The following is a 24214-nucleotide window of genomic DNA, read 5'->3' as shown; positions in this document are numbered from 1 at the left end:
GACATATGTGATGTCCTGCCAGTCTTAATAGGTTGGTGTCTCTCCTTGATGTTCACTGTTGTCTTGGAACTTCCCGTTGTCACTATTTTTGGAATTCTCATTGCTTTACTTGGTCTTCTTTCTGGATCTGGACAGAGAAGAGAGAGGAGAGTGGTCTTATTGCTCAGTATGAACTCTTTCACCACCTTCCCCTATGTCTGATAACCTTCAGACTAGCACCTCTGTATTTCAAGAACAAGCATGTGTTTTCCTATGGGGATGGGGACAGGACAGTTGCTTGGCTTTCTTGAAGATGAAAACTTGGGAGTCTAATTACTAACCGTGTCATCTTACAAACAATCCCTGTGTTATCAGTCCCTTCTCTGCATCACTGCCTCCCATTCCCAAGTCCTTGTAGGGTTCTGAGGGCTAAGGCAGCTTGTTTCCCTTTGCTTTTCCCATTGTAGGCAAAGGTATACTTTGTGTTTTTGTTTCTTGTTTTCCTTGTTGCTTGAGGTAATTTTCAAATGGGGAGGCAGTTGGAAACATCTTCCTCGCTTCTGCTATGGTACACTATTTCTTCAGAAGATCCAGAAATTAGACTTCCACCATCCCACTAACTACCATGGTAGCAGTTGCTGGAACCAAATTAGGAAGTTGACTGACACATCACTAACTTGGAAAAAGATCACCTGCGGGGGGAAAATAACTAGTTAAAATTCCTGTATGTCAGGAAAAGGACTTCATAGGGAAATTAAATTGAAAAATTAAGAGTAGTCCCTTTTAAAGATGGCAAAGATATTTTTGAGTCCTCTTGGAAAATAATGTCAATACAATAAAGAGAAGAAAACTAGGAAACCCACTCCTTATCTTTGATAAAACTAGAAGACATTTTAAATTCTAAACCACAGTAAATGAAGTCAGAAAGGAAGTGGGCCAGATCTAAGTGCTTACAGTGGAAGTGCACTGTGAGGCAAGTTTGCTGTAGGATATGATTCCAATCTAACTTTTACAAATCTATCTTTCATTGTTTTCTTACACGTACTTCATGTTTAAAACCAAAATGGACCCTTCAGTTTCCTAGAACATATCTGTATTTCATATCTTCTTGGTACACAGAAACCCATGCTATTCTGTCCTCATAGAAATATGATTCCAACCTTGGCTTGTGTGTATTGGATAGAGTTGTGGAGAATTAGATATTCGTCTAGTGATCTAGAGTGCACTCAGGATTTAAACCATGGGTCTAGAATGTCCTTATCACCCCTTTTCTCTTCTGCCCTCAGGCTTCTTTGTAGTAAAATTCTACCCAATATTTCTGCTCATCTCAAGGACAACCTCATCTCTTACTGATCTTGTTCACTCTCCATTTCCCTACCCTGTTATTTCTTTTTCCACTGATCCTTTGTAGCCCTTTATTTATATACTTTTTATGGCACGCACTATATTCTTTCACATGGGAGACTTGTATTTACTATTTGTTTTTGTCATCCCTAGGCTGTAAATCCTTGGAAGAATCTAGTCTCTATTCATATTTACATCGTTCAAAGCATTTAGCACAGGGACTTGCTTGTAAGTGGGTACTCAATAAACATTTGTTACATTGAATAATTCAAAACCTTTTGATGAGGTGCTTGTTTTTAACTGAGAAAACTGAGATTGGAAGTCTATGGGATGTGATAATAAGGGTGTAATCAGTAGCAGGTCAGATTAGTGAATTCTATGTTTGAGTATATTTGCTATAAAATATTAAAAGCCTGGATAGCTATGATGTTTCTTTTCTTTTGTTATGTTTATTTCTTTTTGAGAGGGAGCACAAGTGGGGGAGGTGCAGACAGAGAGAAAGAGAGAGAGAGGATCCAAAGCGGGCTCTTCACTGACAGCAGAGAACTCAACGTGGGGCTCCAACTCACAAACCATGAGACCATGACCTGAGCTGAAATCTGACGCTCAAATGACTGAGCCATCTAGGTGCTCCTAGCTATGATGTTTCTAACACAGTAACAGACAAATCTTCAGGAGTTTACGTAAGTCTACAATTTCTAATTTCCTATGTCAGAACAACTCTGCAATGAGAGCCACCTTGAATTATTATAGATCTCCACACCCCAATAATTAGAGAGCCAATTAAGTAGAATTTGCTGACTAAAAAATTACACAATATAGGAAACAGGAGATTATACTGCAATATAGCAAAGCAATAGTACTTATTATTCAAACTGCTTGAATAATAACCAGCCTTTGCCTGGTGAGTCCACTCAGGCTGAAGTTAAGATAAAAAAACTTCCTGAGGGGCGCCTGGGTGGCGCAGTCGGTTAAGCCTCCGACTTCAGCCAGGTCACTATCTCGCGGTGCGTGAGTTTGAGCCCCGCGTCGGGCTCTGGGCTGATGGCTCAGAGCCTGGAGCCTGTTTCTGACTCTGTGTCTCCCTCTCTCTCTGCCCCTCCCCCGTTCATGCTCTTTCTCTCTCTGTCCCAAAAATAAATAAACGTTGAAAAAAAACAAAAACAAAAAAAACCTTCCTGAATCTAAGAACTATGGTTGGCCTCTACTGGAGAAAGGCTTGGCTGCTATAATGGCTAAGCTTTTCTTTGATTAGCAGTCAAGAAAAATCAGTCTTACGGCATCAAAAGAAAAATAAGGACAGTTATTGTCCAAATAACAATCACTGGTATTCTCCATCATTACTGCTTTCTTAACCATTTTTGGTTCTGGGCCCTCAGCTCTCCATCATCATGTGCTGCAGAGGGAGTGCCTGTGCCCAGAGATGAATCTGTGTTACTTTACTATTTGGTGCTGATGAAGGCCAGAAAAAAATCAGATATACTTTCTCAAGGAGTTTATATAACATGTGCTGTAAGTAGACAGAAATAATTTTTATGGGACACATTTTGTAATGGATGCTGCTTCCCTGGTCCACCTATTCTATGGTGGATGTCAAAATTTGATTAAAATGGTTAAATGATACCTATTCAACTCACTTTTCTATTTATCATAATTCATAAGAGCTTTATTTCAGGATTTAATGATAAAAAAATAATACTGATAGTGGTGATATATTGTAGTTACTTAAAAGTTTATGCGAGCATTATCATTTTAAACAATGGAATAGGGGTGCTTGGGTGGCTCAGTTCATTCAGCATCTGACTCTTGATTTAGGCTCAGGTCATGATCTCATGGTTCATGGGATTGAGCCCTGCATCTGGCTCTGTGCTGACAGCGTGGATGTAGCCTTCTCAGCATTCTCTCTCTCTCTCTCTCTCTCTCTCTCTCTCTCTCTCTCTCTCTCTCTCCCTCCCCCTTCTCCCCCCACTCATGCATGTGTTCTCTGTCTCTCAAAATAAATGAACCTTAAAAAAAAACAACTATGGACTAAGCGACTGCATAGTGAGTAAACTTATACATATATATGCAACTTAAAACTTTTGAAATAATTTCTGTCTTAAATCTTTAGTGTTATTGAGACAAGCATTAGATAACTGTCTCAGTTATCTTTCTTTGTATAATAAACCACTCCAAATTTAGTGGCTTAAAACGACAACCATTTATTTTACTTATGAATCTGCAATTTGGGAGGGTGCAGTGGGGAGAGCTCATTTCTACTTCATGCAGTATCATCTGGGCTGCCTTGAGTAACTCAAAGGCAGGAGTTTGGAATCACCCGAAGATGCACTCACTCTGACAGTTGATACTGGCTGTTGTCTGGTACCTTAGGTGGATCATTTACACATAGCTTCTCTATGTGGCTGCTTGGCCTCCTCACAGCATGATGGCTAGCTTCAAAAAGAGAGCATTTCAAGAAGGCAAGGTAGAATGCATGTCATTTTTATGGCTTAGCTGTGGAAGTCATATAGTATCACTCCCACCATACTCTGTTGGTTGAAGTAATCACAAGTGTCTACTCAGATTCAAGAGAAGGGCTGTTTCTTGATGACAGGAATGTCGATGTCATCTTGTAATAAGACATGTGTAGAAGTGTGTGAAAGTTTGAAGATGAGGATCAGTGTGGAACACTTGGGGGCCATTAGCATACTAATATGGCCCAGAGAGTAGATGGGATTGCTTTAGAAGAGTATACCAGGTGAAAGATGTGGATCAAGAATGAATCCCTAAAACACAACAGTATTTTAAGGGGTGGGCTTTGTGAGATGAGACATATTGTGATGCTAACCCTTGGAAAATACACTTTGCCACAGTGAGGATGGAAATTGAAGAAGCCTAAAGAGCTAAATTGCTCTCCACTCTGTAGATTTAACACTCAGAGAGAAGACTCTGGAAGGAGGAGATGACTGCAATTGACACAGTAGGAGAAAAAAGGAAAGACAGGTCAGTTGCTGTGGAAAGAAAAGCTCTAAGAAAATTCCTGAGGTTTTCAAAGGGAATTAGAAAGAGGTTTTGCTATTCTGTTTTGTAAAAATCTACATATTTTTCACTGTCCCTGGAATTGGACTCTTGTCTTTTTGTGATAGCAAAGATACATTGGTTTAAAGGAAGCTAAAAGACAGTGCAAGAATGGCCCAGGATACCCAGTCATATTCAGGATATATATAAATACACCAAGAATACACCTACATTAGGAATGCTCTATACTATAGTTCTGCTGATAACTTCCAAATACACCTCATTGCAGATTAGATTTGCGTTTAGATCAATACACATTTAACAGATACTTAAAATGTTCAGACAATGCTGGTTGCCAGGGCTATAAAGATGAATAAAACATAATTTGTCATTCTAAATCTAGTGGGATGACCAGATTTATATATTAGAAGTTTCGCTTAAAATCCTTAGGGATTGAAGGTTTAACAGATTCTAGAGTCAATATGCCTAATGCTGGGTAAGCTATGTATCTAAGCCGTAGGTTCATCATCTACAAAATGAGAAGGTAATAGTTCCTACCACAGTGAGCTAGGTTGGGAGGGTTAAATAAGATAATGCATGTAAGATACTTAGCACAATGCCCAGAACATGGAAAGTGCTGATAAAATGGACGATTATTATATAATATAGTAAAACTAATAAAGGTTAAGATGTACACAAGAGATGTCCATGAGGACATTGAGGATTGGGGTATTTATAGGGCTGAGATAGTCCATACACAGGCTCAGTACCAGTGAAAATGTGGGGCCATTGTTAAAAATTATTATGAATTAAAGAAGGTGACATCAGAGTATTAAACCAGGTGTGGGAACCTTCTAAGACTGGGGCCTCATGAGATGACATAGGTCATATTCCCATGAAGCTGGTTCTGCCCCTATGGTACCTTTGTGAAAGAAAAAGGCACACTTTTGCCATGCCGCTGTTTGCCCCCACCTGTCCCCTCAACCAGGTACTTTAGTAAAGTGTATAAACTGCACAACTGTACAAGAGTAGGATTGGACACTTATCCCAACCAAGAGTTTCAGAGTAGGCTTCTTGGAAGATATGATTAGACTGCTGTCTTGAAAGATAAACAAGGTTTAGCCAAAAAGAAGGAAGATACGGAAGAAAAACAGAGAGGACAGAGGTAAGAAACATCTTGATATCAGAGCCAAACTACCACACAAATTTTGCACTACCTGAACATTAATTCAAGGTATGCAATGGGAAAAATAGGTGACAGGAATGTGTTACGAAAGCCTTGTGTCATGGCAAATAGTCTGGGCTTTAACCTGAAGGCAGTGGGGATCCACTGATGGATGTTAAGCATAGGGCCTACGTGTTTGGATCTGGATTTTAGATAGATTGTTAAGGCTTTAACTTAATGGGGGCAAGGCTGGATACAGGAAGAGAAGGTGTTAAGCTGTTGCAATATTCCAGGACCAAAAAAGATGAGGACCTTTACTAAAGCAGCAGTAGCAAGGATGCAGTGGAGGAGTGAGATTTGGAAAACATTTAAGAGGTAAAATCAGTACCACTTGATGATTGATCATGAGTGAAAAGTGAAGAAGAGGGATGATTCTTATGTATATTTTTGTCTTCAGTAACTTGGTGAATAGTGTAATCATTAATTGATTTTTGGAAATATGAGAGGAAGAATGTTTTTGGGTGGGAAAGTGGGATAAATTTAATCTTAGGTTTCCATTGAAGGGTGTAGGTACCACACAGGTGAATTGATATACAAGTCTGAAGATGGGGGTCAATGCTAAAGATCTGGGGGCCATTAATATACTGGTGGTAGTTAAGGTCACGAGAGTGGGTGGAATTGCTAAGAAAGTATATCAAGAGAAAGATGTAGAATCCTAAAACACAACAGCATTTAAAAGATGGGCGTAGGAAGAAGAATTCATGACTGTGAATGGGAAGGGTAGGTCATACAGGACAAGAAGAAGTAGGAGAGATTCCGGTTTCAGACACCAAGGGATTAGAGGATTCAAGTAATCAGGAGGACTTGCGGTTTGAAGATGGTGGGATAAGTGGTTGGCATTTGTCTTTCCTTTTGCTAAAAATCATCTAAAAGCAACTAGGAGAATGAGAAAATAAAACAACACAAACCAGGAGACTGCTAAAACTCCAGTGCATAAAATGGGTAGAAATGTTAGCAAATCCTTAGAAATTAAGCAAAGATATTTGTAGGAGGGACCAGAGAGAACACATTATTATGAACATCTCCCAAAGAGCCAGAAAAGGAAACTTTTCGAAGTCAATAGATATAGCCTGGGGAGCAAAATCTAAGTAATTTGTTTGGGAAAGGTGTACATATTGGTTGTGCGAGACCATTGGTAGGGTAAGTTGCTAGAAATGAGATTGGATCCAAATGCATGACACTTGGAAATTTTGATAAATTTTGCCAAGTTGTCCTCCAAAGATTTTAAATTCATTGACACACCAGCTAGCAATGTATAAAAATGCCTGCTTCTCTATGCTTTTCCCAAGAGTGTGTTGTTAAACTTTCTGATCTTTGCCAAACTTATAGGTATAAATTGGTATTTTGGCATATCTGTATATATGTTTCTCTTCTTGTGAGAAAGTCTGTGCATCTTTTTATATGACCAAGAGCCCATGAAATGTCTTTTTAGATTATTCCCCATTTTCCATATTTTCTTTATAATACTGATTTGGAGAAACTTTTACTCCATAAGGAAAATTAATCATCTTCTCATGATTAAGTTGTAATAATTTCCCCCAACTTTCTTCTTTTAAAGAAAACTTTAGTGGGTTTTCCACATTTTTGTTTTTTTGTTTTTTTAAAATAATTGCAGCCAAACTAATCAGTCTTTTCTTTTATGACTTTTCAGTTTGGAAACACACTTAGAAATTCCTCCTTTCAGATCAGGATTTTTTCCACATAATTCTTCAAGTTCCTTTATGATTTATTTAAATTTGAGTTCTTGCTTAATTTTGTTTTTTTTTTATTATAAGATGGGAAACATGAATCCCAATCTCGTTATTCTCTAAAAGGCTGCTCATTGTCCCAACACCACTTATTAAATAATCCATCTTCCTGGTACCTACAGTTGTGGTGAGCATAGTGTAATGTGTACAGCTGTCCAATCACTACTTTTACACCTGAAACTAATGTAACACTGTGTGTCAACACAACACACTGTGTGTCAGTGTGTAACACTGTGTGTCCTTCAATAAAAAGGAATAATAATCCGTCTTTCTCCAGTGACTTGAAACATCTAAATTCTTGCCATATTTGATTTATTTCTGGATATTCTAGTTCATTTCTTCCACCATTGGTCTACGATGATCTTAGTACTTTAATTAATTGGCTGAACTAATTCCCTTTTAATATTTTTTTTTCAGAAATGTATTGGATATTACTTGTTTTTTAATCTTAATTTTAATTTAAAAATTGGGGTAAAATATACACACTATAAAATTTAATATTTTAGCCGTTTTTAAGTGTACAGTTCAGTGATATTAAGTACATCCCATTGTTGTGCATCCAGAACGTTTTCATCTTCCCAAACTGAAACTCTGGGCCCATTAAATAACAGCTCTCCATTCCTACTTTCCCCTACCAACTACAATTGTACTTTCTGTGTCTATAATTTAACCACTGTCAGTACCACGTATAGGTGGAATCACACAGTATTTGTCTTTTTGTGACTAACCTGCTTCAATCAGCACAAGGTTCAACATTTTGCAGCATGTTTCAGAATTTTGTTTCTTTATAAGGCTGAATATTTCAGTGTGTGTGTGTGTGTGTGTGTGTGTGTGTGTGTCATTTTGTTTATTCATCTGTGGTTGGACACTTGGGTTGCTTTTACCTTGTAGCTGTGATGAATAATGCTGCTGTGAATATGGGTGTACAGATATCTGTTCACGTATTTGTTTTCATCTCTTTTGGGAATATCCTCAGAAGTGAAATTGCTGGATCTTACAGTAGCTATGTTCCATTTTCCAGGAACCACTATACTGTTTTCCACAGTGACTGCACTATTTTACATTCTCTTTTCACTCTGTGGATAATGTTCTTTGATGCATAGAAATTTTCATTTTGATCAAGTCCAATTTATTTTTTTCCCTTTTGTTGTCTGTGCTTTTGGTGTCATATCCAAGAAATTGCCAAACCTAATGTCATAAAGATTTCCCCAATGTTTTCCTCTAAAAGTCTTGTAATTTTAGCTCTTCTATTTAGCTCTTAACCCATTGTGGGTTAATTTTTCTATGTGGTGTAAGGTGAGGGTCCAATTTCATTTTTGTGTGTGTGTGGATATCCAGTTTTCCCAGTACCATTTGTTGAAAAGACGGTCCTTTCCTGATTGAATGGTCTCAGTTCCTTTGTCAAAAACCATTAGATCATATATTACATGTTAAGTTTTGAATATGTAGAGTTTAGAATCAGCTTGCCTAATTAAAAAATCTTAGTATTCTTACTGGAATCACACGAAATTTAAGATCAGCCTAAGGAGAATTTGTATCTTAATAATGTTGAGTCTTCCTAATCAAGAATGTGGTATACTTTTTCATTTGTTTTGTCTTCTTCAAGTCCTTTAATATTGTTTTAAGATAGTCTTTGTGTAGGTGTCACATTTAATACATTCTCAAGTGTTTTTATGTTTTCTGTTGTTATTATAAGTGAGATCTTTTCTTTGTATCTTTTAACTGGTCACATTGTTTTTATATGAAGACTTTCTGAATTCTTTTGTTTTCAGTTCATGGAGGCAAAATAACATCTTTGAATATTTAAATCATTTTTATGATGAAATGTGTGGGTTACAACTTTTATTTATTTTTCAGCATTATTTTCTTGAGAATGTTCTTCATCTACATTAGCTTTTCCTATTCATTTACTCTGGCAGTATCTTTGTACAGATCGTGTACTGGTTCTTTTTTGACTACTCATCTTGAGGGAAGTCAGTTTTTCGAGGGCAAGGTACCTGTGGATACCTCATGTTGGAGCGGAGCTGGGGCCATACTGAGACTAAATGAAATTTCCTTATGACTCAGGATTTTCTGGTGTGTGTTTTCAAACCTTTACTTTTCTCTACTCAATGGAGGTAGGCATCTATGATCAATGGGGTAGGGGTTCTCACAATGCAATATCTCTGTTCAGCCTTCTGTCACAGACACAGACTGCCTCCTAGAATAAGGCTTGCTTGCTTTGATCCTTATTTAGCCCTACTCCATCAATTTATTGAATTCAAATTCTTTGTTTAACATGGTTTAGAAATTTAATCTGGAAATATCCTGCAACATTTTGATTTGTAAGTCTTTATATATTTTGGATACTATATTGAAAATATATTTTCTCCTCTCTATAGCTTTCTTTTTTTTTAATGTTTATTTATTTCAAAAGAGAGAAATAGAGAGTGAGCAGGGGAGGGGCAGAGAGAGAGAGAGGGAGAAAGAGAATCCCGAGCAGGCTCTGCACTGTCAGTACTGAGCCAGATGCGGGGCTCAAACCCATGAACTGTGAGATAGTGACCTGAGTGGAAACCAAGAGTCCAATGCTTAGCCAGTTGAGCCACCCAGGGGCCCCTGTAGCTTCCTTTGTTTTGTTTTGTTTTGTTTTTTAATTAACCCTTTTATGCTGTCATTTAATTCTTCATTTTAATGTATTAGAATTTTTCAATCTTTTATAGTTATAGTTTTTCTTCATCTTGTTTTAAAAAATTCTTTCTCTAAGGCCATAAACATATTCTGTAACATTATTTTCTAAAATCTTTATCATTTTGTCTTTATATTTGCTTCTCTAATCCTCTTGGAATTGATGTTCATAAATGCAGTGAGGGTGAGGCCCAATGTCATTTTCCTCAATTATCTCAGGTCCGTTTAATAAAAGTCTATCCTCTACCCACCAATCCCTCATGCTACTCCTGTCATATATCAAATGTTCATATATGAATAGATTTTTCTTGGTTTTCTGTTGTTTCTTAGTCATTGACCTAATTATTTATCTCTGTGCTACTAACACACAATCATCGTTATCATATCTTAATAATGAACCTTAGTATTTGTTACCAACTCGGATGCCTACTAAAATAAGCTGGGTGCTCTTTCAATATTTTCAATATTTTTGGACAGTGTATATTAAATAATGCTCATTTAAAAAATAATAAGTTTTTTTTTCAGTGAATTATCTGTGGTCTAAAACTTTATTAAGATAAATTCTTTTTCATACTGGTCTGTTTTGATCATATTGACTATGAATACTCCCTATTTTTAAAAATATATTTTCAGTGTTTTGTGACTATTCACTTCCCTTTGATATCACCTTTATTGTTACACCTTAGAAAATATTTTCACTAATTTCCAAGTCTTTTAAAATAGTGTAGTTAATATCTGGTTATAACATATAATAGTATTACATGTATATCATAGAAAATATAGAAAAGTATGATAAGGAAAATAAAAATGACCAATATTTCAGCTACTCAGAGAGGATTATTTTGTTAAATATTTTGGTTTCTTTGTTTTCAAACATTTTTTCTCTTACTTCCTCTTTTTCCTTTCTTTCTTAATGGACTTCAGTGTTTATAGCAAGATTTAGATGAAGGACAGAGATTTCCCATATATCCCCTGCTCCTGTACATGCATAACCTCTTTCATTATCAACACCCCCACTAGAGTGGACACTTGTTAGAACTGATGAGACTACATTGACACATCATCATCATCCAAAGTCCCTAGCCCACATCAGGGTTCACTCTTGGTGTTGTGTATTCTACATGTTTTCACAAATGCATCGTGCAGCCACTATCGCAGTATCATACAGAATAGATCCCTTGGACTGAAAATACTCTGTGCTCTGCCTATTCACCCCTTCCGCCAAGAACCCTTGGCAATCATGATCTTTTCTTTATTTTTTCTTTTACTCTCTCCACAGTTTTGCCTTTTTTAAGAATGTCATATAATTGGAATCATACAGTACATGGCCTTTTTAGGTTGGCCTTTTTCACTCAGTAATATCCATTTAAATATCCTCCAGGCCTTTTCATGGCTTGATAGCTCATTTATTTTTAGTGCTGAGTAATATTCCATTATTTATCCACTCACCTACTGAAGGATGGCTTAGTTGCTTTCAAGTTTTGGCAGTTATGAGTCAAGCTTTTATTAACCTCTGCGCTCAGGTTTTTGTGTGGAGATAAGTTTTCAACTCATTTGGATTAGTACCAAGGAGCATAATTGTTGGATTGTATGTTACAAATGTATTTAATTTGGTAAGAAACTGCCAAACAGTCTTTGAAAGTGGCTGTACCATTTTGCATTCCTGCCAGCAGTGAGTGAGAATTCCTGTTCCTCCACATCCTCACATGTGGGCATTGTCAGTGTTTTGGACTGGCCATTCTAACATGTGTGTGGTGGTATCTCATTCTTTCAATCAGGTATTTTTCAAAAATCTTTTATCTTTGTTCTTATATTTCATTTCTCCCTTTGTTAATTTGTATTTTTTTCACTAAGTGGGCTCAGTTTTATAATTTCTTTTCAAAATAACTATTAGTGTTTTTCATTGGTGTATCTGTTTTTCTACTTACTTTCCTACGACTCATACTTTGTTCTAGTTCTTTTTAAAAAAATTTTTTTTTAATGTTTATTCATTTTTGAGAGACAGAGAGCATGAGCAGGGAAGGGGCAGAGAGAGGGAGACACAGAATCCGAGGCAGGCTCCAGGCTCTGAGCTATCAGCACAGAGCCCAACACAGGGCTCGAACTCACAAACTGCAAGATCATGACTTGAGCCAAAGTTGGTCACTCAACCGACTGAGCCACCCAGATACCCCTAGTTCTAACTTAATCAGCTTTGTTTGTTTTTGTTTTTCTTCTGGGGCAGGGGGCAGTTTGTTAGTGCCTCTAGTTAGCTTTTACCTTTAGTAGAGACACTCTGAAATAAATTTCTTTTTGGTGACATTTCAATAATTAGCTATTTTAAACTATTCCATAATTAAAAAATACTCCATAATTTGTCCTAGATTTTTCTACTTTCCGTAAGTATTTTCAGTTTTCATTTCATATTCTCTCTGATCTGCTCATCAGTTGCTCTAAAAAAAATTCCAAGTCTGTATGTTAGCTTGTTGACATCCCTATGAAAAATGGAGACTTAAAGAAATGAGATTTTGCACTGTTTAAAGTTAATATTTAGAATTATTTATTTATTTTAATAACCCATTCAAAAGGAAGACTCACTGTTACAGTTCTGACATGATAGAAGGTGACAAAGTTTTCATGGACTGGGTGAACTGTGAGGTTATAGTTAGTGATTTAATTATCTTAAGTTTGGTGAACAAATTCAACCCCTCATGAAACATTTTGCTTACAATTTGAAGTGAAAAGTTCTCATTAGCAACTCTCAGATGTTCTAAGTCAACAGTCCTGGGAATTTTACTACTGAAATCAACTTGTGAATATTTTAGAACAACTCTTTGTCCTTGGTATACAGAAATTTAGTTTTATATTGATTTAGATTAAGGGTAGATTTATTTTGTGGTTACTGTATGTAAATATTCTCTAAACTTCTCCCGTATCTACCAATGCTTTGCATTTCCAAAAGCACTTACGTTAGCAACTTATTTTGTTTTCTATTAAATACAAATAAAATTGTGTTTTGTTTATAATTAAATCGGTTTCATTTATAATTTTAACCAAAGCTAATTTTTCATTTTTACACTTCAAATAACCAAATTAATTTCTTTTAGTTATGTGTTTGAATTCTTAGAAGTCAACCTAGGTTCTTATTTTCAGAGCTGGATGTGGAGCATGTTTTAATTCATCAATTTATGGAGATAAAATATTAATAAGAAGAACTTCTAAATTGTATTTTTTAAAAATGTGTTTTCTTTAAAACTTTTCTTTTACTATGCTCACCTTGACATATTTATTCTTATTAATTAAAATATAATTTTGTCCTCATCTTTTCTCAATTAGTCCAAATCACAGGTTTCACATATTGCCACTTTAATCCCATCATCTCAAATCTGAAATGCCAAAATGTCTACCTACTTTGCAAGTATGATATTATTGAATGTCCTATGTAAATGTGTAACTGCTTGAAAAAATGTCCTTCAGAATATCTTTGGTAAATATAAAACGATTCCAATTTAAATGTCCTTTGATATCTACTCTGATTATCATTGCTTTATTGACTTTGTGACTTACAATGAGGAATCAACAAAATATAAAATAGGAAAATAAGTGGCTAGGAACAACTCTTTATCCAAGAATATTCAGAAAATCTATTTGATTCATAGATTTAAGAGTGTACATAGAAAAAGTAGCACTATATTATAGAATATGGAGGAGTATTTGGTATGTTATAGGTAGTAAATACATTTTTACTAAGTGAATGAATGAAATTCAGACTTTTCACAAGTATGGTTTGTGTTAAAATGTTTAGTTCTTTGCTGAATAGCAAATGGTAGTATTTCTTTTTAAAAAAAAAATTTTTTTTAAATGTTTATTTTCGAGACAGAGCATGAATGGGGGAGGGTCAGAGAGAGGGAGACACAGAATCCAAAGCAGGCTCCAGGCTCTGAGCTGTCAGCACAGAGCCCGACGCGGGGCTCAAACTCACAGACCGTGAGATCATGACCTGAGCCGAAGTCGGACACTTAACCTACTGAGCCATCCAGGCGCCCTGCAAATGGTAGTATTTCTTTGGACTAACCTTATTCCTCACTTTAGTAACTTTGGAAGTGAAAGTTTACGCATAGCATTTTAAGGAATGGGAGAGATATGTTAAACACGGGAGGGGAATCTCTTCTACCTTTCCTTTCCTTCCCTCTCTTCCTTTCTTCCACTCTTTGTCTTTATAAATTAGCAATTTAATTCAGATTCACCTAAAACAAAAATCCAGAAGTAAAGCTTCTTTTTCCCTTCTCTTATTTTCATCCATCTAATTCAGTAGAATTTTGGTATGTATTTTTAGGTAGTTTTTTTTTTTTTTTTGGAAAAAGATTCTCAGATGCATATTTGTTTGCAAGAAGTTTACTGAAGAATGCCCTTGGAATCAATAGGGATCAAGGGAAGTAAGAATGGCAAGATGGAGCGTTAAACTGTGAGGCAGCTGTGACAATGGCCTTGGCCATCTCCAGGGGAGCTCTGGAATTAGTATACCCCTTCAGAGTTCAACTTTGAAAGGAGTGCTAGACTTTTATACTCTTACATCTAGATTAGTCACTGAAAGTGGGGTGCCCCCAGGAAAAGGGCTTAGTTTTGGGAGAAATGGGTCTCTTGAGCTGACTTAGGAGAAGTCTGACAGAACCCACCTCATAATGATTAGCTCTGGCCCACTGATTACTTGATCTCCCGTGGTCAGGCTCTCTGTCGCCACCAAGGTACAGCAGCACTATAGACAGCTTCTCTCTCACACACACCGTCTCCCTCTCAATAGTGTGTAACTCACTGCTGCAGTTGGCATAGTTTGATCCAGAACCTTAGGGATCTATGCTGTGATTTCAGTGGAGGGACCCGGCATAAATACCACATGATATCCTTTCTCGTCATTGCCACCTTTAATTCTGAAGGGTCTGTCAGATCATATGGCCCAAGCATTACAACCTGAACCTGTGGCAAGTCTCCTTCCTGCTTTGGGTCTCGCTCAGACTTTCATGTTACCTGGTAAGTGTGTCAGACTGGTATTTCCTAGTATGTAACATGCTGCTTCTAGAATCCAAAGAGGAATACAAGGCATTATATTTCCTTTCTTTGTGCAGGAAGACACAAGATGCAATTACTTGTTTCTTGATTTAGAAATAATGTCATAGAGTATCCCAGATCACTTAACACCTACGTATTACTTACATGGCATTTCCCTGAATCCTTACAGGGTCTAACTTCCACTCTGTAAGGCATGTTATACCAAGGCCCGTTATTTATATGCTACTTCTTGTTTATCCAATCTGATTAGCACAGTACCATCAATACAGTGACCAACGCAATGTTCTACCAAATGACCAGGTCAGGTCTCTTCTAACTATGTTATGTCAGAGAGCAAAAGTATTAACCTAGTTATGGGTAAGACTACAAATATACATACATAGCTGCTTCAAGTAAATTCAAACAATTTCTGATCTTTCCGATAGGGATGGAGAAAATGATACTTTCATCAGATCAGTAATGGCATAACAAGCAGCAGAGGCCATGATAATCTGTTCTAGCAGAGAGGCCACATGGGGCCCGCAGTTGCATTTGGGATTACTTTCTAATTGAGGTAATTCTCCAGGATATGTCTATTTTTTTGTAGGGTCCAAGCTAGCTAAGTAAATGATGAGAACCAGCAGCCATGCATCCTTTAGGTTTTTAAGGGGGGCACTGATCTCTGCTACTCCCTCACCCTCCATCCAGGGATAGAATACTTCATAAAAATTTATAATCTTCAGGGAGGGTAAAGTTTCAGACGATTCTACAGTCTAAGGAACCAATATGGGGGTTCTGCAAGTTACCAGGTATATCCATTATAACTATGCATTTAAGAGCAAGAGAGGTGACCACTGGATGGTCTGTGGCTCCACTGTTAGCAGAAACTCGGCCAAGACTCCATTTATTACTTTATTCATATATGCCGGTACTCTAACAGAGGAAACATGATGATGCTTCAGTATCAACTCAAACCCTGTGTCCCAAAGCCCTTGAAATGTTTGAGTATTTTCTTAGCTGAGTAAATGAATTAGGTCAAATCCATCTGGGGAGGGACTAAGGAAATTGTTAACCTATTATCAATAACCCCAAATGTGAACAAGTGGATGGAAACTGCCTTTTGTTGCCTTGTTCAGAAACTGGAGGGTATGAGTGTTTTGGGAAAGTTTCAGTCTCCTATGTTCATATACAAAGATATCTTACCTAAAAATAATGATTTAAGTTTATGTCTCTCAAGTGAGAATTCTACAACTTTCTTTCCTTTCTAGACATGTTCCTTTTGTTTTGGATCAGGAGAGTAGGTCTTAGTGCTGAACTTTCCCATCTTCTAGTAAAGGTTTTGACTTTTCACTGTTGAGCAGGATGCTAGCTTGTTATATGTGGCCTTTATTGTGTGAAGGTACATTCCTTCTATAATTCATTTTTTGAGAGTTTTTAATCCTGAAAGGATGTTGAATTTTGTCAAACGCATTTTCTGTTTCTATTAAGATGATCATATGATTTTTACCCTTCATTCTGTTAATGTGGTGCATCACATTTATTGATATTCTTCTGTTGTACCATCATTTCACCCCAGGGATAAATCCATCCTGATTATGACATATGACCCATTCAATGTGCTGTTGAATTCAGTTGGCTTGTATTTTATTGAGGATTTTTGCATCTACATTCATCAGGCATATTGGCCTGTGTTTTTCTTCTCTTGTAGTACCCTCTTTAGCATCAGGGTAATTCTGGCCTCATAAAATGAGCTTAAACTGTTCCCTCCTCTTCAATTTTGTGGAATAACTTGAGAAGGATTGGTAGTAATTCTTCTTCAGTGTTTAGTAGAATTCACTAGTGAAGCCATCTTTTCTCTGTTCTCAGCTGCCCCCAGGTGTTCTAATTACACTCATTGCCTCAACACTCTGGGTGAGGTGAGAAGGTAGTAAGCCTTTGGGGGCAGTGCCCTGAAAGCCTGGGGATGCCTTTTCTCTGAGGGAGAAATTACAGGCTGAGTGGATCTCTCTCAGCCTGACCTGGGTGGCTTGAGGGAGGGTCTGACACAGATAAAGTGAAACTGTTTCTGTTACCCACTTCAAAGCAAAATTCTTAATTTTATGATCTCCTGGGGTGTTGCAAATTCTCAACAGGATTCTGGAGGTTGCATAAAAGTATTTTGGCTCAAGAATTGTTGTTTTACCAGTGTCTCTGCTGGGAGACCAGGGCTGGAACTTCCTATTCTATCATCTTGCTGGTATCGCTCAAATGTCTAAATCAGCTCTTCTATTTTATTTTATTTTATTTTATTTATTTTATTTTATTTATTTTATTTTTTATTTTTAAATGTTTATTTATTTTTGAGAGAGGGAGGGAGGGAGAGAGAGAGAGCACAATCTGGAGAGGGGCAGAAAGAGAGGGAGACAGAGGATCCAAAAGCAGGCTCTGCACTGTCAGCACAGAGCCCATTGTGGGGCTTGAACTCACAAACCGTGAGATCATGACCTGAGCCGAAGTGGGATGTTTAAATGACTGAGTCACCCAGGTGCCCCTTCATTGTATTTTAGAGAACGACAGAGAAAGAGAGAGAGCGAGCAGAGGAGAGGGGCAGAAGGAGAGAGAGAGAGAGAGAGAGAATCTTAAGCAGTTCCATGCTCAGCATGGAGCCTGATGTGGGGCTCCATCCCACGACCCTGGGATCATGACCTGAGCCGAAACCAATAGTCAGATGCTCAACACACATCACCCACGCGTTCTTAAATCAGCTCTTCTTAGCCTGGGGTGCTTGAAGGGGTCAGGAATTGCTGGACTCCTTGAAAGAGTTTATGAAAATTTTACAGAAGTATGTGTTTTCATCAGGTTCTCAATGGCTCTCTGAAAAGTGAGGAGGCCAAACGGTGTTTATGTGCTGGTAGTGATGTCAACTGGGAATTTGGTTCAACTTCTTTGTGTTTAACAGCTTTTTCAGAATTTTTTTTTTTTACCTTGGTTCACATTTCTGGGCATCTACTACCCATTTTAATCACTGTTTCCATGGGATGGGGACAATCTGAGTTCCAAATAACAAAGTTTTGCAAGATATCCCATTTGTTAGTTGCAGCTACCTATAACTGGGATAAAAATAATTGATTTTAAAGGATTTCAGTGGTTGAGAAACATTTTTATGCTTTAGCTTGGATTATAACTTCTACAAAACCAGAGTATGTATATTTACGAAGCACACTACCACACACAGGAGTACTTAATAGCAACTTGTACTTTAAGTAATTATCAAACAAATTGAACTTACTTAAATTTTCTTTTCTTTCAAAAATTTTTACTTATTTATTTTTGAGAGAGAGAGAGAGAGAGAGAGAGAGAGAGAGAGAGAGAAGGGAGAGAGAGAATCCCAAGCAGGTTCCAAGGCCAGCATGGAGCCTGACACAGGGCTGAATCTCATGACCATGAGATCATGACCTGAGCCAAAATCAAGAGTGGATGCTCAACCAACTGAGCCACCCAAGCGCCCCTGAACTTACTTAAATTTTCAAGTAATTACCCTTAAAACTAGGCAGATTATCCATAAGCAGAGGGATTTTTCCTCTGAATTCTAAAGTATGGGTTTAGACCTATTCAATCCCTCCTTTCTTGCTCAAATAGGAGGGATTGAAAACTGTTTGGTATATTAGCAGCTACCCAGTCTAAGTCCAGAAGAGAAAGACAGACATTTATAGTGACTCCTGGATATAAACTGATTAGAGAAACGGGGCAAAATTTGTGGTCTTAAAACTTCCTGGGTTGCTAGTATAAATGCTACAGTTACTTCACATCTTGACTATAATTATTTCCACCAAAGAGAACAAAATACATTACTTGTGGCCTGTGTTTTATAAAATTTCATAGTTGCATTAAAAAAAACCCTAGAATATGAGGCAAATATTTCAAGTAGTAATCATTGTTTGAGCTTATTTTGGGGCATCTTCGGCACCCTCATATTAAGTTTTAATCTTCTGTAAATAATTTTTACCTTGGAATTTACATCTCTTGGACTAAATGAGGTATATTTTTTATTCTCAGAATAATGAAATAGTTAAGAAACTTATTGTAGCAGCACAGTTGCAATTTATATTTCTTTCTCTCAAGGGTTGGATTACACCTTTGGTAATTCAGAATGCTGCGTGAATAAAAAAAACAAATGTTTTCAAATATTTCATTTGTATTAGTACTTTTTTGGAGGGATAGAGCATATTACAATCTCAATGATTCTAACAGTCTTTTAAAGGAAACAGTGAGGTCTGTCAAGGAAAGAACTGAAGCTTAGACAATGTTTATTTATTTATTTAGCTCTATGCCCAATGCAGGGCTTGAATTCATGACCCCAAGATCAAGACATGAGCTGAGATTAAGAAGATGCATAACTGACCAAGTCACCCAGGCATCCCATAATGTTATTAAGGAGAGAGGAGTAGGGTGACTTTTCCTCTGTAGATGTCAGAGGACTTTGGTAGGCTCAGCTATAATACCTTGTCAACTTGCAAAACATCTAATGGTGACAGAGAGGAGTTTTCCTAGAGGATATCCTTGGAGAATTTGAAACTTGATCATAAAAAGGGGGAGACCTTTATTCAAAACCCACAAAGACAAAACTGGAACAGGTACATTGTGAAATAGAGCACTCTGTGAAGCATCTCCTTACAAGTACGTTCTTGGAGAGGCTGTTGAGTTTCCATTGCTGAGTATTGAACGTTATTAAAATGAGAAAGAGATTTTGCGTCTAGGATAGTTTGAAGGAAAACTGAGTGCTTTTGGAAATTTCCTTTCCAATCCTATGAGTTGATGATAAGTATAGACTGAATCTCTTTCTACCCACTTTTTCCTGATTTGCTATATGCTTTGAACCACAAAGGGATAATTATAATTATATTATGATTTTTAACAGTATTTATTGCTTGATTACAAGCTTCATAAAATCTGGTGATTTGTTGTGAAGTTAGTTGTTAATAATAAAGTTACTACTAATAAAGCACTGAACTTTGGGAAGAATTTATTTTGAAATGTAAACTGGAAATGTTATCCCTGTAATTGTCCTTTTCACTCACTTGTATTAGCTGTGCTTTGTCAGCAGGAGAGAAAGGACTTACAGGAAAGAAGCCAAGAATTTTGAATAACCCTGGTACATTTATGAGAATGCTTTCTGTCTCACATAAGGAAATAATCAAAATGTGAGAGCCACTGGTCTAATCCATAGCCTTGTACACGTGTGCACGGTGTTAGGGCCAATACTCCAATAGAGATAGGATTTCATAATAGAGGTTGACCCAGAGAACCCAAGCACAAATCCTGAATAATTACAAAAGAAGACCTATTATTATTAAAAATCCTTTTCTTATTATACTCAGAGTTCTATGGCTATATTTTCTAAATTTAAAATTTAATTAATTTTAAAATTAATTAATTAATTTTAAAGAAAGAGAGTGCGTGAGTTGGTGGGGGGGGAGTGGCAGAGGGGGAGAGAGAGAGAATCTTAAGCCGGCTCCATGCTCAGCATGGAACCCAAAGTGGGACTTGATCCTAGGACCCTGGGATCGTGCCCTGAGCTGAAATCAAGAGTCAGACATTCAACCAACTGAGCTACCCCGGTCACCCCCCTGCTTTTTAAATTTAAAACAAACATATGCTCTATACCTAATCTGCTTTGTCATTCATGTAATTGGATCAATGAGCTAATACCTTCATTTTGTGATGATGTCATCATCTCTGCTTAATTAGATTGTGCTTTCCAAAGGGCAGGTGCTATCTATGTACAATTAAATGTGTAGTGAGTCCACTTAGATGATGATGTTTTAATGTTAGTCCTAATGGATCTCTTGTTGCATGGTGTTCACTTGTGTTTGTCATTACACCTTGGTGGAACTTGATTTCTATAGGTTTCCCATCAGTTGTCTAACTAGAGATTTCACTGAATACCTCTAATATTGGCAATTCCACTAATTCTTTGTGTGGCTCATTACGCTGTCTAATTAACCTCTACATTAAAAAATGTGTGAAACAAAACCTGAATACAACTCCTCTTATTTTTACTGCCTCCTCACATACAATTAAATTTTATTATCTCATTTCCTTTTACTCCTTTATTTTTTCTAGCATTTTGGAACAGGCACATCTTCACTTACGCTATTTAACTTTTTCATTTTTAAAGATTTGTCTCCTCAGTTTCATGCACATCTTTCTGTGGTGGGAGTATCTTCTATATGTATAAACGTTACCGTTCAAAGACTCCAGAACCTCTGTCATGATTTATTTTTGTTGCTATAAAGCAACAGTGTATATACACTATCATGCTTGTTTAGAAACATTAGTATTTGCCTGCAGTTGCGCTGTTTTGACACTGGGTGGCCAAAATGTACAAAAAAATTCAAACTAAAACTTGCCTGGGCAACATTCTGATCCTTTTGGGTGACAGAAATCATTCTCTATCATACTAAAAAGGGAGGAGATTTTGTATAGGGATTCAAAGAGAGCTTGCATGGAGAAATTTCAGAGCTCGAGCTTGAGCTCTCTGGAAATAATTAGATCAGAACAATACGTAGGGTGAAAAGTACGCTGGACTGGAAACTGGGAGACGGAGTTCTTGTTTATGTTCCTGAGTCAATAAAAATCGAATTACAATTCTGGCTGCCCTCACTTTTTACCTGAATTACTTGGACAAGTTATCTAACCTCTGAGCCTTAGTTTATAAATCATAAAATGAGATGATATCTATTTTAGAGAACTATTATGAGAAGAAAGAGAGAAGTTAGTTTTCTTTATTTTTGACGGAAAGTTTGTGAACATTGCTCTCTACTTAGTTTCAGTTAAAAATAGTCTTTATTGTGTGGTCATTTAGTTTAGTGGATTTCATCCCCCTTCTCCCCATTCTTAGCCACATTCTGTGAATGAACAAAACTGTGGATTATTAATCTATTTAGTCAGCAAATAATAGAGGGAAATGAGACTTTGAGCTAAAGTATAGGACGACCCAGCCTCAAGTATGGTACTGAAAATTTACTTTCATCTTGGTCTGTTCCTCCAGAATGTACCTTTTCTGTGTGAAATCTTTGGTTCCCTGTTGAAGCGACAGTCTGTCTGCTTCCACAACCTTACGTGGGGTAAGTGGGGAGAGGAAAGTGGGTGCAAAGGGGGCGAGAGGCCAAAGGCAATCTAATTAATGCAGTAAACCAGGCAGGAAGAATGAGGTTTAGGAGAAATATCAAATGGCCGTGATTACTACAAGCACGATAAATCAAGAGATGGGCCATCTGGAGCTATAGGCTGTAGGAGGTTGTATCGCTCCTTAAGTGAAGACAGAAGAAAGACCGCTCTGGGTAACTGTTACAAAAATCTTATGAAAGAAGACAGCCAATGAATTAAATGAGGAACAGTGGTTAAAGAGCCTGGACTTCTTTCCTCAAACCAATGGAAATTTTTGTTTCTGATGGAGCAAGAGAACAGTTAGTAAGACAACACCTTCAAAGCCAATGATCCTGCCCTCCAAATTTATGTTGTTGAGACTGGTATGTTCATTATACGGACCACTAATTTCTCATATATCTGGGATTTGTCAGTTTCTTCCCAATCCTCAATCCATGTGAGATGTTCATAATCATTCTATAGCTGTTTACTTGCTTCCTACCTAGTTCCAGAAATCACGAGATCTCAGACTAATGTAATAGTAATAGCTCCTTTCTGTGAACAAGTGGTGTCTGTAAAATAGTTTTTGTGTGTGTGCTGCTTTATCCTTTAGAACTAAAATGTCCAAAAGGCCATTATTCATATAACTTAACATTAAGCTCATTAATAAGTGGGCACAAATTATTAAGTGCAGTCAAGGCATTGCTTTATTCTTCTCCCAATGCCTTGATGTCTCAGGCTCTATACAGCCTTTTGTGATGGTCACTTGGTCCATAAAACTAATATGTCTTTGACCAGTTGAATAGATTTGACTCTTGACTCTCAGATGATCTCTCTATTTTGGACTGCTCTTCTTGGCCACTTCAGCCACATTTCTCCCCTTAGAAATTTCAGGCAATAAGCAGGCAAATTTCACATTTGCTCCCAAACTACTGGGGAAACAAACGTTAGATTCTCCCAAGGCTCTTTTTCTCTCTGGTCTCTGCAGCTCAGCAAGCATCTAGGCAGGCAAAGAAACCAAGAAGGCCCACCTCACCTTATCCCTCCTTGTGGCAGACCTCAGTGATTACAAGGGATGAGGATACCTAGACATTAGAGACCCAGGCAAAACACCAGCATCTAAGTTGTCAAAGGGAAGGGCTCTTACTGAGTTCAACAGGAAGCTAACGCTGGGTTTCTTCCTTACCTAGTTACTCTGGCAACATGGGAAAAAGGTTTATGTGCTTGTAATTTAAATGAGTTGATCATGGAAAGCTAGGGTTCGGAGTCTAGGGCTATTCTTCTTTGATCCTTGATTGAATATAACACTGTGGAGAAGTGGAACTTCCTGTGAACCGTAGGAGCCACTGTAGTTCAGCTGTTGGAGCAAACTGGACTTCAGTTACTATTCTAAAACAAGGCTTAGTCCTCAACTGTGCATGGAAACAGCTGAATGTAGGAAATAGAAACAAGTAGGTGGGACTCTGGAGGTCAGCAGGCCAAGATAGACCTTAAGGAGTGAGTCTGAGATCCTTGTCTCTAGAGATGTGTGTGTGTGTGTGTGTGTGTGTGTGTGTGTGTGTGTGTGTATTTGTACAGCAATGAAAAAGGGTAATTTCATAGACCATGTCAGCATTGTTCAAGATTTCCAGAAGTCACTTGAAGATCTAATCTCTAGATGAATGTAATTCATGTGATCAGCACGATGAAAGCATGAAATCATCATTATTGGATATTAAGGTAAGTGTGATCATGTTATTCCAAAATCTTGTCCATTGACATATGTTCATTACCCATCCATCTATCCATGTCTAAAGCTTCATGAGGTGAAATACAAATGTACTAATGTGGGATAATTTATGAAATTTATAAAAATGAGTCAATTATAACACAATGTAGTGAGTGTGAAGATCTCTATCTTCACACTTCAGATGATTTTCTAGAGGGGCTAACCCTGGTCCTGAGCCATAATGAATGAGTTGTAGTTAACTAGGTGAGATTGTTTATAGATGTGATAGGGCCAAGGGTTTCAATCAAGCCCATTTGGGAAGTTATTTATGATAGGTATTTTTCCTCTTAACTCTTTGGAACATGTTAAGAAATCAGGAAGTAAACAAAGTCT

At 37.3% G+C, this 24214-nt stretch overlaps 1 protein-coding gene across 1 annotated transcript in view; it reads left to right on the top strand.

The window, feature by feature from the left end:
* Positions 1-1412: 1412 nt before the first annotated feature.
* The window catches only part of TAFA2 (TAFA chemokine like family member 2), a 508120-nt gene continuing 485318 nt past the window's right edge, over positions 1413-24214 (top strand). The window contains exons 1-2 of the mRNA XM_053226445.1: positions 1413-1551; positions 2703-2835. The gene's annotated coding sequence lies outside the window, so the exon portion shown is untranslated. The remainder of the gene's footprint in view (positions 1552-2702; positions 2836-24214) is intronic.

This window comes from Acinonyx jubatus, chromosome B4, assembly GCF_027475565.1.
Source record: "Acinonyx jubatus isolate Ajub_Pintada_27869175 chromosome B4, VMU_Ajub_asm_v1.0, whole genome shotgun sequence".
NCBI classification, from domain to species: domain Eukaryota; kingdom Metazoa; phylum Chordata; class Mammalia; order Carnivora; family Felidae; genus Acinonyx; species Acinonyx jubatus.
Note: the sequence above shows the minus strand (reverse complement) of the source record. Positions and strands in the feature narration are given on the sequence as shown.